The sequence below is a fragment of the Saccostrea cucullata genome, unplaced genomic scaffold, assembly GCF_032062105.1.
Source record: "Saccostrea cucullata isolate Sc308-1 unplaced genomic scaffold, CSIRO_AGI_Scuc_v1 ctg4135, whole genome shotgun sequence".
NCBI classification, from domain to species: domain Eukaryota; kingdom Metazoa; phylum Mollusca; class Bivalvia; order Ostreida; family Ostreidae; genus Saccostrea; species Saccostrea cuccullata.
Window position 1 is genome coordinate 425 of NW_026933126.1, and position 14,783 is coordinate 15,207.

General features: G+C 30.9%; 1 long non-coding RNA gene across 1 annotated transcript; it reads right to left on the minus strand.

Annotated features, from left to right (window-relative positions):
• Positions 1–4,259: 4,259 nt before the first annotated feature.
• LOC134237298 (uncharacterized) lies at positions 4,260–6,000 on the minus strand. Its single transcript, XR_009985800.1, has 3 exons — positions 5,949–6,000; positions 4,977–5,084; positions 4,260–4,327 (listed from the first exon to the last, which is right to left on the minus strand). It is a non-coding gene; the product is annotated as an uncharacterized LOC134237298 (long non-coding RNA).
• Between the last annotated feature and the right edge of the window lie 8,783 nt (positions 6,001–14,783).

The following is a 14,783-nucleotide window of genomic DNA, read 5'->3' on the forward strand; positions in this document are numbered from 1 at the left end:
TAGCCTCAGAAAAAACCTCAGTATCACTCAGTATCAGCTCAGTTCCCTCAGAAGCACCTCAGTGCCCCTCAGTAGTATCTTAATTTGTTATAGCCAACAAGAACTATTTTTAATCAAACAGGCTTACCCATTTGCCCAATACTCAAGGGATATAGTTAACACCAATGCCCTGTCAGTTAGCTCCTCACACTCAATACCCATTAATTTCTCTCCAATTTGACATGCAATTTTCTGTTATCAAATTCTTCTTGACCAAGGCTTGATAATTACACTCATGGGAGAGGTAAAATTTCTCTAACATACATTTAATTTGTTATAGATTGCTGTCAAGTATATGCTTAAAAAAAAATAAGTATTTTCTTGATTTAACACTTTTTAATAGGGACAGTACAATACTCTTACATTATTTGGAATGTGTAAATGAATAGTAAAAAGAAACTTTTTTAAAAATTTTACTTAAGGGGGCCGACTATAGTTTCCATTGCGCAATATTTCGCGCATCATAGTAAAATGAAGCGTATTTACTGTTTTAATGCAACTTTTTTTATCTTAATTATCAAAATTAAACAAAATTAAGAAATTATAGGTATAAAAATGTCATTACAATTTGATATATCTAATTTTTTAACCGATTTCACAATTGGTAGTTTGACGTCGATGCAGTGTGTTTTTGACATTATGATAATCTATAATTTTTAAAGAAAGGGGTAATAAAAATATCATTAAAGAAAAAGTAATAAACATATGCTCTTGAATTTTACAACAAGGACATAAGAGAATATCTCCAATATTTTATTATGTTTTCATGTGAATCCATTGTGTACGTCATATTTTGTAATACTCTATAAAAATGGTAAAATTTGCTAATGTTTTGCATTTTGAGATGCCCTCTCTGGTAACAAGACGGTAGAATTTTGTGTTTCTTACATATATTGTATAATAAAGCATTACTCATCAAATATTATAGTTTGAACAAAATGTCTATTGTAGTATTTGTATAATTTGCTTTAAAGTGCTAAAAATTGGCATTTTCCTGTAATATCCTATAGTAAATGTACCTGTATTTTTGAGATGGTCCTTCAAAAATAACTGGAGGGTAAATTTTCCCAAAACTTTGCATGTACACAGAAGTTAGTGTAAATTATATATGGTATAAAAATGAACAATTTCACTATTGTAGTTTTCACAAAATAAAACTATAGTCGCCCCCTTAAATTAAAGGTCACAGTGACCTTGAAATAGGTCGTGACACACCTTTTACCTAAGATGCATAAACTGGCCAAGTTTGATGATTGTAAGTCTTATAGTATTTTAGTTATGGGCCGTAAAGGATATTTTCATATTTGGCTATAACTTCTTAATTAAAGGTCAGAGCGACCTACTTTTTGTGCGCGACACACTTTCTACCCAAGATGCATCGGATGACAAAGTTTGATAATCCTATGCCTAGTAGTATACATGTAAAAGTTATGAGCCGAAAACGAAAAAGCTAACAGACGGACGGACACGAAGCCTATAACATAATACGTCCCGTCTTAAGTCGGGCGTATAAAAACTGCTCACCTATAAGAAGAAATTTTTTTTAAAAAATTTCCACTACATGTTATCAAGGAAGCTCGTTTTATACAATTGTTAAAATTCTTTGGTAGAATCGTATAGTTGAAACACTGTACCATTCATATATATGTATATTCCCTCTAAAAATATCCACTTTGGAAACTTAAGATGATAATTTTAAAAGACATCCAGGCTTCAATATTATATATATGTAATATAATGTAGGGTTATGCCATTGTACTGCAGTTCGAAAATGGTAATTTTTATTACAACAATGTGGCCTTAATTTGTGCGCAAAACCATGTTAGCTTAAAAATTGCGTTGGGCTGTATAAAACATAGAAGTGCCTAAAAAAAAAACTACTCAAAAAAACTGAACTTTAACGTGGTGACATCGACGCTGGGGATATTACATAAGCTCCCCAGCCTCGTTATGGTAAGCTAAAAAGTCTTTTTTTAAAGATTTCATTACATTTAGTGTTTTGGCCCCACCCCTCAGGCCCCAGGGTGGTGGGGACTATAAAATTCACAAATTCTGTTCCTCTCTACCCATATGTAGATGTTGTATACCAAAGGATCCCTTTAATATAAATATGGATGTGACCTGTAGGACTGGGCTTGGTTTTATTCTCTACAAAAAGATTGTTGATTTCTGTTCTGATTAATGAAATTAGGTTGAATACATATAACAATTTGTTTTTTCCCAAATCTTTATTTCATTGAGTAGAGATAGGAGGAACCCTTTCATGGATTTTCTGAGTTTGTTTTCTCCAAATGTAATCATTGAAATTTTCCTTTACTTCTTATTGTGCATAAAGGTTACCTCTACTCTCTCTGAAATTCAATTCTTTATCTTAAGGTTATTTATCCGATACATGTCATTAATGTGTGCAAATTATACAGGCCTAAATGAAACCTAAGGAAATCAAATACTGATATATGTAGCCAAAGTTAATGTGATTAAATTCTAAAGAATATATACAAATGAAATTCATCGCAGCTCAATGCTGCCAAGAATACTCGTATAGAGTAACACAAAGTGTGTTATTCGTGTCCTCGGAGAAAGTGTGCTTATTATGTTCTGCCTGACTGACAACTGTACATTGGTTTGCTACGATCTGATCTCTCTTTAGTGTTTCTTATATCAAGAATAGGCATGTAAAAAGGATAGATAATTGATAATGAAAGAAAATGCTTAAGTCTTTAAAAAAGGCAAAAATTTAAAATTTTAAAAGTGTGGTACTAGGTGGATTCGGACCCCTACTTCAAAGGGAAAGTTTCCATGGCGTAAATATCAGCGCTTATATCACTTGAGCTGGTTTGACTTTAATAATATAAGGTTTAAATTTGAAGTAGATTATCAAAATCAAGTTTCTTTATTTTTTGTAGGTTTTTTGTGAATTCGACCCTAGGACAGGGGTGCCCCTAAAAAAACTACTATCTTAAATTATTCTTTATATCCCAACAAATCAAAATATCACAGTTTTATTCAGAGGCAGTCCTGCCCTGAAGGACTTCTAGGACAAAAATACATGCAGAAATCCACGCCTTAACAGACAAAATGGTTTTTGGCCAACTTTAAAGGTTTATTGTAAAGTTGTAAATAATAAATATTAGGTATAAAATACAAATTTGAAAAATTAAGACATATATACGATAGAAAACAACAAATGAAGATTCATTTTTAAATGTCACTTTTTCCGGGAAATTGTTCTCTCTTATAGGTCAATTCTTTTGTTATAGGGAGAACATCCTTTGGTTTAAATTGGTTCAGTGGTTTCAGAGAAGGAACTGAAAATGTTCAAATGTTAACACACGACGGATGAAAACGGATAACAATAGGTCACCTGAGTGACTCAGGTGACCTAAAAATTAAATGGGAACACTTTTGGAAGTTAGAAAAGTTTTGAGTCCAGTCATTTTGAGCAGGTAGGTCAGAAAAGAGCAACAAAACTATTTTTAAAAGGTTGCCTTGGCACTGCTATTACTACAGTTCATTGTCACCACAATCTTGACTTACCTTTACTGTTATTACTACAAGACATTGTCACCAAAATCATGACTTACCTAAACTGTTATTAGTACAAGACATTGTCAACAAAATCTTGACTTATCTTTACTGTTATTACTACAGGACATTCTAAGGAAAATTTTGACTTACCTTCACTGTTATTACTACAGGACATTGTCAGCAAAATCTTTACATTGTGACCAAAATCTTGACTAACCTTTACTGTTATTACTACAGGACATTGTCACCAAAATCTTGACTTACCTTTACTGTTATTACTAAATCTGGACTTACCTAAACTGTTATTACTACAGGACATTGACACCAAAATCTTGACTTACCTTTATTGTTATTTCTAAATCTTGACTTACCTTTACTGTTAATACTACAGGACAATGTCACCAAAATCTTGACTTACCTTTACTGTTATTACTAAATCTTGACTTACCTAAACTGTTATTACTACAGGACATTGACACCAAAATCTTGACTTACCTTTACCATGTTTACTGTTATAACTACAGGACATTGTCACCAAAACCTTGACTTACCTTTACTGTTATTACTACAGAACATTGTCACCAAAATCTTGACTTACCTTTACTGTTATTACTACAGGACATTGTCAACAAAATCTTGACTTACCTTTACTGTTATTACTACAGGACATTGTCACCAAAATCTTGACTTACCTTCACTGTTACTTCGTGTTGATGACCTTTTACCTCAGGATCAGGATTGTCAAAGGTCAACTTTTCTTCTACAATCAATACAATTTAGTGAAGAAATCTACAATTCCTTTATATCAAAAGAATGCATGAATGACAAATGAAGTACAGAAGATGAATAAAATACACCTCACTTTGTGATACGGTTGCACTGACATCTGACCCTCAAATGAAATTCATTCAGAAATGAACATATTTTATCTTCGAAAGGTTTATCTAAGAAAGATATTTAAGGAATTATTTTAAGTTCTGTGTGATTCATTTTTGTGTGAATCACACAGACTTGTCACATAGGCATATTTCATGGAGCGCACTAGCGCTGCATGAAAATTATGCATACGTGCAAATCTGTGTGATTCACACACCAATAATTCACACTAAATCTAAAAACATCCCTTATAGTTGCATTTTACATGTTTAGAAACGGCAAAAATATACTCAACATTTGAATTTCTTGCCCTATATTTTAACTAACATTGCTGTAATCTTATTGTGACATCACGTTAATGCAAGTTTCTACGTGTATATTTTTTTTTTTTTGCGTGAGTATACACAAAAATGGTTTTCAAATCAATTTCACAGTTGGCTTATTAGAAAAACATGGCGAATGTGAATATTTGCAAATGTAAATATTTACAATTAGAATGTTTGCTATTATTACGTATATACATGTAAATATACCATTAGATTCTTCTCCCCGATCAGATTCTGGATCTCTGGCGCTGGATAAAGCTGTCTCCACATCAAATTCTGACATGGTCTGTTTGTTCAATTATTGCTCTCAAAGACCTGTAAAAGAATAAAGGAATAATTCAGATTCTTTCCACGGGTAATAATGGTGCCAAATCTGTAACAGGAAAGAAGAAAATGTATGGCTAGACTGGGAATCAAACTCAACTCATCAGGTTCACTAGTGTTTTACCCATTTGTTTTAATTTAGCCATAAATAAATCAAATTATTACAATTCTAATTTTTTTTTAAATGTCACAATGTAATTAATTCATTATTTTTACCAATTGAGTATTGACATAAGTATTTTAATCAGGTCACTATTAAAACTCAGTTCATTCATTATCATGACATTATACCCCTTGTTAACTTTAAAGTGCTTTTAGCAACGGAAAATCAATACTTTTCAAAAAACATTTTGTAAATTTTTTTATTTATCCAACTGAAAATAATTTATAAAATTTGAAAAGTGAAACAAAAAGAATTTAAGAATGCTTTTTCTTCAAAGTTTTCATATTATCAGGTCATTATGCCACAAAATCAGGACATAATATACAAATGTCAATTTAATCTATCAAATAAAACTTTAAAAGATAAAGAAATAATATATACATATAAAAAGATAATTTTTATTTTGCATGTTCTTTATGATTGTAATAGAAAATGATAATTATAAATATTTATAGTTTTCAATAAGTGCAACTAAAAAGCTATTTATTTTTGTATACGCGTATATATGTAATCAGGTCAATCAGGGCATTATATACTATCCGGGCATTATATCTTCCCGTGTATCTTGCAGAATGAAATATTAGAATATTTGAGTATAAAAATATTCAGCTTATCTCAGCTATCAAACATAGTACGTCATTGAAATAAAATGCTTTTTAATGCTTTGTTAGATTCTGGTATTCATGTATTACCTGGTAAATCAGTAAAATGTGTTCGATTCGTGCGAACCGTAACGTGAACGGTGAAGCATATTGTTGCCTTCTTTGTGTAAACAATGCAAAATTTCGATCCCGACGTAAAATATGAACGCTCCACCCCCCCCCCCCCCCACCCCCACCCCTTTTCTGTGAAATAGGCCTAATACAAAAAACAACACGGATATTTTATTTTATTTCATTTTACAAGTTTTATAATTATTAGAATGAAACTATAGTTAATTAACAGATATGAAGACAAGTAAATAAACCAGGGAGAGGGCGTAATAAGTTTCTAGAACTTTTGCCCAATTCCAATTGTAAAGTATAAGCAATAAAATATGTTCAAATCAAATAAACCAGATACACTGTACATTAAATCAACATTAATCTGGCCATTATTTTAAAAGAAAAAAATACGTTTGGATATATAGTAGATGAAAAATACTGAGGAAATCCAAGGAGCGCCTAGCACCCGGTAAGGTATTAATCGAGGGCTTCTATGGAAGTTTTACCTCATTATTTGTCGCATGTTATTGGAAATAAATGCATTTAAAAAAATACATTAACATTGATCTGGCCATCTTTTTTTTTTAAATATACGCTTTTGTCCATGTATCTCTGCCCTCGCTAAACGCAGGATCATTTATAAATGTAAAAAGTACATGTACACAAGTTTTAAAAACGAATTGCCAATTTTACAAACAACAGGGAATTTCTTGTAAAATAATAAGAAATTTATGAAACAACATTTCGTTTTTTCATATATTTTACCTATTTATTCAATTTGACAAAAACCACATGTGGCACAAATCATTCATACAGTTAACAAATATGAAATATATAGTAATACATATATTTTCTCATATAACGTGTATCATGTATAAAGTTACAAAACTTTCTTGTTAAGAATTCCATACTATATACATGTATTATTTAAGGAGTGACTCCAATTCTTGGCCAAATTTTTCGATTATAACCTGGTTTTGGTCAGTTTACGCTTTATAATCTGCGAAATTTGGCCAAGAATTGGAGTCATTCCATATAATTTAATTTTCAAATAATTAAACAACTGTGGGTGTAAAATTGTGCTGCTTTTTATGAGTTCAAATTTGCTGCTCAATGATGCGTGTTCCTATAGTAACGGAAGTGATATATGAAAGAAGGGGTGGTAATAACTGATACACAGATCTAGCGGCTATAATGTTTGTTTACACGAGGTAAGATCGAGCTGCTGTTTGAGGTTTAAAGTACATTTATTAAATCTGGAATTTTCTATGAATTCAAAGGACTGAAAATCATATGGGATAGCATGTGTATATATACAAGTGATTCGGCTGGTTGGCAAGGGGGGGGGGGGGGGAGATGTCCCCATACTTTCCGTTCCTTTTTGGAAATCAACCAATGAGAGTCTAGAATACAAATAAGATTAAATTATTAAAAAGTGTACAAAGTTCACTTCTTAGTTGTTTATAAATGAACATACAAATAAAAAAAAATGATGTTCATATAATGTTCAGATATCAAAAAACGATATTTTGACAATTCCAATACAATATCTTTAATCTCTTGGTATTATTGAGTAACAATATTTGCTATATCTGTAATTTATGGGCACTTATTCTTCATCGAGTAAAAAAAAACGAAGATTCTTGGAAATGGAAAAATTTAAGTATGGTTGAAATTCAAGCTGGTTTAGAATTCCTTGGAAATGGAAAAATTTCAATTAAACGTTTATGACGGTCAAAAATAAAGCGTCGAAAAATTCATGTATATCAACATGAAAGAAAATTTATTGTTTTTCATAATCAGTAAGTATTGTTTTAATTAACCCGATTAAATTAAATAAAACATACAATAAATATAATAAACTGAAAATTTTAAAAAACTTTTTACAATGTAAAATTTGTGCATTTTGTGCATACACGATATAAATACATTTATTGTTTTTCTTCTTTAATTAAATAAAACAACAACAAATAAACAAAAAACTTTTTACCCTTACTGATCAAAGAGGAACAACTCTGAAAATGTAGGAGATGTTTATTTTCCTCCCTTTATCCAGGTTTTCCACAGAGTCAGATACATTTACAGCAAGACCTGATAAATCCGAGAATTGAATACTATAGACCTCATATACACAATGTAAGTTAATGTAAATTATCTGCATTTATGAATATCCTTGCAGCAAATCGTAACTTTGACTTTCTCAGTTTCTGTCAACAATGTCGGTTCGCATTTCCTCGAATCAAAACAAAACGTAGCCTATAAGATTAAAAAATATCAATGTGCGATTTGATATAAATTGAAATAGATGAAGAGTTTAATGTTTGATATTTTGAAGTTAATGTGGACGAATACAGAATTTTCATTTTAACTTTAGAAGCGACGACATTGAAAGAAATGCGTACAATATCATGAGGGGTGTATGAACATCTAATGCAAATGTCGATGTATCCCCACGGCCACATACTGTCTCGTTTGAAATAATCAAATGAAAGAAAATACAATTATTTATTTATATCACAGGAAAGTTGAACATACACCATTTTTAATGAATAAAATTAAAGAAATAAAATTAAAAATCACTATATTAAAGTTCAACAAAACTTGAATTCGTATCCAGGTTTCATGTGATATGGAATGCATATTAAACGCATAGGTATATGGACTAAACACTAAAATCTTTCAGTAATTTTTTCCTGATACATATAAAAAGAGTAGTCAATATTTATGCTGCATTCATGAATTTAAAAACTAATGCATACCTCTGGAATTCTTGACGAAATACTACCATATTTGCACTATAAACGACGTTTCGTCGAACGCTTATGGTCTGCGACGCAAAAAAGGAAGGGGTGGGGGTGATAGGGGTATTCAAAAATTGCCTAAAAATCTACATTTAAATACGCTGTACATATGAGAACTTTTAAATTTGTAAGTTAATATATTTTTTCAAGCAAAAGCAATATTCCATTTTAATTTTTTAATATGTATTTGTAGATTCATATAACAAAGTGATCGACCCCCGTTTGAAAGACGCGCGGGAACGTGATTTATTGAGAAAGGGGGAGGGGGTTATTTTCCGCTATTAAATCAAAACTGGTCGTACAAAAATTATACAAAAAATTATGAAGATTATTTTTACTACCAGCTATCTAAAGAAAGTTTTTTACCAAAATTAAACGACAGGTTTTTTCACAAAAAATTTTGAATTTGAAAAATTCGCAATTTTCAAGGCTTAGAAAATTCATAGTTTTTCAGTTTAAGGTCTTTAAAAATTATTTTGATGATATGTATTTCAAAAAGATGACTATGTTTTTGTGTTAAATGGATAAAGGAATAAGCCAATGAAATTTGACATTTATATCTAACCTGGCTTTTTTGAAAATCAAGGTTTATGTAGTTCGTTGATTAAAAATTTTCTATCCTTGTAAACAACTAAAGGGGGGTAACTTTCGGAAGTTCCTGTCCAAAAACCACTCGAACGATTTTGTTTAAAATATGCATACATGCAGTAGATATAGTCATGTACTAAATATACAAAAATAACGAAAATTAAACGACAGGAATTTTTGGGGGTAGGTGTGTTGTACATCCTTAACTGGCTGTAGAATGATAATTTGTCCTTACCTTTATCTTTGATATTTATTACAACCTTAAAAATTATGTTCTCAATTTTTTTCATTATTTTCAAAAACATTTATTGATAATGTATTAGCATTTGAAGCAGTAACTTCATCAAGTACAGTTTGTATACAGTTTTGCCGACATGTTTTTCCACTTCCTGCAAGTTTTTCATCCTCTAAATATGCATCTTGTAAAAGTTAGTTTGAATTCTCTTGATTTGAAACAAGTTTCTGTAATCTATTTAATATCTAAGTAATAAATTATAATTATAAAAATAATGGGAAGTTCACCAAACTCTACTCTAACTGCTAAATTAGAAGCTTTATTGTGGACCTCTATATGTCTTCCTTGAAAGATTTTTTTTTCAAATGGAGTTTTATCAAAGTCTTTCGTAAAAAAAAAAGAACAAGGGCATCGCAAAGCGGATTATCACTTCGAAAAGGTCAAGGCAGCATTCAATGTCAATCCTGATGTAAAATATATTACTTCCGTTTGGTACAAGAACAAACTAACACACACAAAGAACTGCATGACTACAACCCCTCCAACTCCGTATAAATGGGGGAAATAGCACCCCACACTGACACGCAATTGGTTGAAATGTACTCTAGTGTATATTCGAATTTTTCAAAATGATAAAATAATAAAATGAAAAAATAAATCTTGTGATCCTGAGAACAAAGGGGCACATGTTTTTTTTTATTTAAGTGGATTCATTGTTAATAGGATTGGTGCTCCAAATTTCTCTTGTTTGCTTTAATTGTAACAAATTCAACAAAGAACATGGAACAATGTCAGACTAATGCAGCCTTTCATTAGACTCAGGGATGGGGTCGAATACTTTCAAAAGTAATCGATTAAATTACAATTACTTTGGATTTTAAAAGTAATCGATAACAAGCTGATTACAGACATTTTTAAAAGTAATCAATAACATATGATTACTTTTCTTTCATGAAATCATGATTACTTATGATTACTTTAGATTACATTAAGTATTTTTAATGTTCAAGGACAACGAAATATTTTTATTCCTTTTTTAAAATATCATTTATATTTCTTAAGGTAGAATTCAGTCAAGGTTTGGTGGTACATGTCTTCATATAGAAGCATTATATGGTTCTTAGATCATTTGAGTTCTATCTTTAATACAAGTAAATATTTTGTGTTATTGTTGAGAAAGATAAAAAAAGAATTTATCATTATTTATAACTCAAATTCAACATAATTATAGTTAGGGATAAAGGGATTCGATAGAGAACTTTACACAAGTACCCCGGTAATTGACCTTCTTGATGAGCCTTTTAATTAAGCTGCCAATTATTAGATGTTTTTACAAGAATTAACACATTGGCTGGACAAGCATGGATAGTTCAATAATTGTCATTACCCAAGCTGACATAACTTACAGTAGTATACCTGTGTTTTATTACTGATTAATTCACATATCTTTTATGTAGACTGTAAATCAAATAAAGTGATTTTTCGAATACACACTCAATAAAGGAACATTTGATATTAAAAAAAAACAAGTTTATTAAAAGATTTACAGGGAAAAACAAAATGTTGCATTAAACACATGCTCATTAATTGAAACAAAAAAAAATCAAACTCAAAATGATCCTGTAGTAATTTTGGTTCTGAAAGTATATACATATATCTATAGTCAAAAATGACGAATTGCTAAGCTTCTTACATATTCTGAAATGACTACTGAATATAGCTATGTCTGATGGAACTTTCTCATTGCCTGGACAATTTTCATTAATGGACCTGGTTATAAGAATTTCTGGAAATATTAGAAGAAGATACCTAACCAAATATAGCTTATGATTTCATAATAATTTTTCTTATAAAACAATTTGTACACTGAAAAATCTTTACTGAATATCATTAAAATCATGATTTTTAGAACTTTGTTTTGAAAATTGTAATCATAAAGTAATCAAAAAGTAATCATGATTACAGGACTTTTTTCACAGTAATCGATTAAATTACGATTACTTGTAATCAGAAAAATGGATGATTACTGATTACTCATGATTACTTGGCAAACTGTAATCGATTACAGCTGATTACGATTACTGATTACGATTACCCCATCCCTGATTAGACTATAAATAAGTTGATCGAAATAACTTTTCTTTACATGTAAAATTGAAATTGACATTTTGTTGATTATAGAATCAAATAAGAGTTCTTTGAACGATTGATAAGACTCATTTGTTGGCACTAATCCTTTGCTGATTGTCAAATAACGAATAATTATCATTTTAAAATCCTTTTTTCTCCTGTAGATAAACAAATAAATACTAGTAACAACATTTTTCTTGTAAATGAATAACAAAATGTGTGTTATCTCGTAGTGGTCACTTTATATTGTGTGGGCATTTATCTTACAAATAGAATAAGTATTTAACTTTTGTGCAAGAAAAACGCTCTCTTCAGCAGTACACATAAGGAATTCAAAATGAAGATGGACATTGAAATTAAAATGTTGTTCTTCAATATTGGTGTCCTACAGATGTATATATGTTTGTTTGTGTCCAACTTTGAGCAAAATCTTTTCAAGGACTATAGTAAAAATTTGAAACCAAGAAAAAATAAAAATGAATGTTCATGTGAGCGTTCTAATGAGGTTAAACACGATTCATGAGGTAGACGAACATTTGCAGTACATTTCTGTCACAGCCTGGTTTGATGTTAAATAGAATGACGACTATCTAATTTGGAACGAAACCAGTTATTCCAAAATGACATCTATCACCGTGCCGGAACAAAAAAATTGGGTTCCGAATGCAATGGAGGAGAACAGGTAAGCAATAAAACAAAGAAAGAAATCAAACATTGGAATATAGAGAATTTAAAAATGTTCTTGTTCAGCAGTTTTTTGCAATTTCTGTCTATGACGTCACTGATGATTTTATTCTGGATGTCACAACCATGTTCAGAAAATATTCCTGTAATCAAGATGAATGTTTTCTGTAATAAAGATTAAAACATTACCATCTGGGGAATATACTTTTTCCTTTCATTTTTTCATGCGAATTGGAGAATTTCTTAATCAATAGAAAAATAGAATTTTTATAGATATCTTGTGTGCTAAATATTGAAGCATCGCAGGTTACAGTGTTATGTACAAGAATATTTATGTAACAGAATAAATAAAATATTAAGATAGAAACAACATATTATTCATTATTTACTCTTCAGTGATTAGTCTGAAAAATCTGACATTTTTAGCGCTTCTTCACGAATTTGACATGTTATGCGTCAGGAAGTCAGAACCGGCGGTGGAAATTTTCCGTCTCCAGTTAGATGCGTCATTTTCGGGTTGATTTTTGGAAACTGTCGATCCAAATTTAATACTTAATTCACAACTTATCAATGGTACAGTGTTCTAGGTACTCAACATCATCATTTTTATTGATTCTTTTTGTTTTATTCAAATATGCATTCATTATTTAATTGATTGATTAGGTATGAAAAATCTTGACATTTTTAGCGATTATTTTTTAAAGTTTGCACGAATTTCATTAAATTTGAATTTATTGTTAAGGCGTATCATTTTTGGGCCTTTGAGAAGAAATAAATATTAATACAATCTCACAGTGATCTTCATTTTTGTCCGTTGACTGATTGATTGATCGTATACTGTTTAACGTCCCTCTTCAGAATATTTCACTGATATGGAGAAGTCACCATTGCCGGTGAAGGGATGCAGATTTAGGCTTATGCTCGGCACTCAGAGCCTTTGAGCAGGGAGGGATCTTTATCGTATCACACCTGCTGTGACACGGGGCTTCGGTTTATACAGAGGACCGCTCCATTTAGTCGTCTTTTACGACAAGCAAGGGGGTACTGAAGACATATTCTAACCCGGATCCTCACGGGGCAACATTCCGTTGACGTTTAAATGTGTTTATTCAGACCATTGAATTTTTTTTCATTTTGTACATTTTAAAATGTTGCAAGAACTGTATTGAAATTTGGACTGAGCTGTTCATAAATTGAAACTTCGGAATTTAATCAGGCTCGAAACTATTGAACATAAATTTTGGTTGGGGACCGTCAAATTTTCAAGTTTTCATAATGGCACCGGTTCTGACGTACCCTGGCATGTAAAATATCAAAATCGAGAAAAAGCCTTGAAGTTTGACACTGTTTAGGAAATGTGAGGTCAAGGTCAAATTAAAGGTCAAGGTAAAAATGTTGATGCAGTTGAAAAGCTCTCATCAGTATTTTTCAGATAATGAAGTTTGATAAAATTTCTTGGATGGTTTCTTAAAATTTGAGCTAAACACTTATTCAAGAAAAATAAGGTCAAGCTCAAAGGAAAAGGCGAGGTAAAAATGATGTATTTGAATAGGTATCTTTAGTATGTATCAGCATAAGAGTTTGATAACACAATCTTGAATGGTATCTTTAAAACTGAGCAAAGCACTTATATTTAGAAAAGCGAGGTCAAGAGGTCAAAGGAAAGGTCAATGTCAAAAAATATTGAAGCAGATGCATATTTCTAATCAATATATATATCAGCTTGTGAAGTTTGATAAAAATATATTGAAGTTTTTTTTTCAAACTGAGCTTTGAGCTTAAAAACAGAAGGATGGAAGACGAACATCACTAATAGTATATGTACCAGTCGTATTCATAGGGGGACATAACAAAACATACTGTGAGCAGAGAAAGCAAGGCTAACTGGAAACACAGGTAGGTTTGACGTCCTTTAAGGAGAAACATTCCCAGTTAACCGGTCATAATCGTGGATTGTAAATTCTTTGTCATGATCGATTGAAAAACCGCAGATAATAAAGTGTGAAAGTTGCATGAGAGTCTAAACGAAAGATTTGCAAAAAAAGATCCTTGTGGCGATACGAAAAAAAATTTGCTTAAAATTGAATTGAAACGATTTCACAGTGCATTGATATCTTTATTTGAAAAACTCATTTCTAAATAATGTGCCTCAATCGTTGTAGAAATACAGTGTAGTTCGCATGTAATACAATAGAGTATGAAATCAAACTGTTATACATGTAATTTTCTATATATAAATGCATATACCCATGTGAAACTTTGATCACCAGGTGAGACCACACCATAACCCCCGGGTTCATGATTTTAGCCTGCTTGAATCTACATTACAGCCCCGCCCAAATTTACTATTTCTACATTATGGCCCCACCAAAATTTACTATTTCT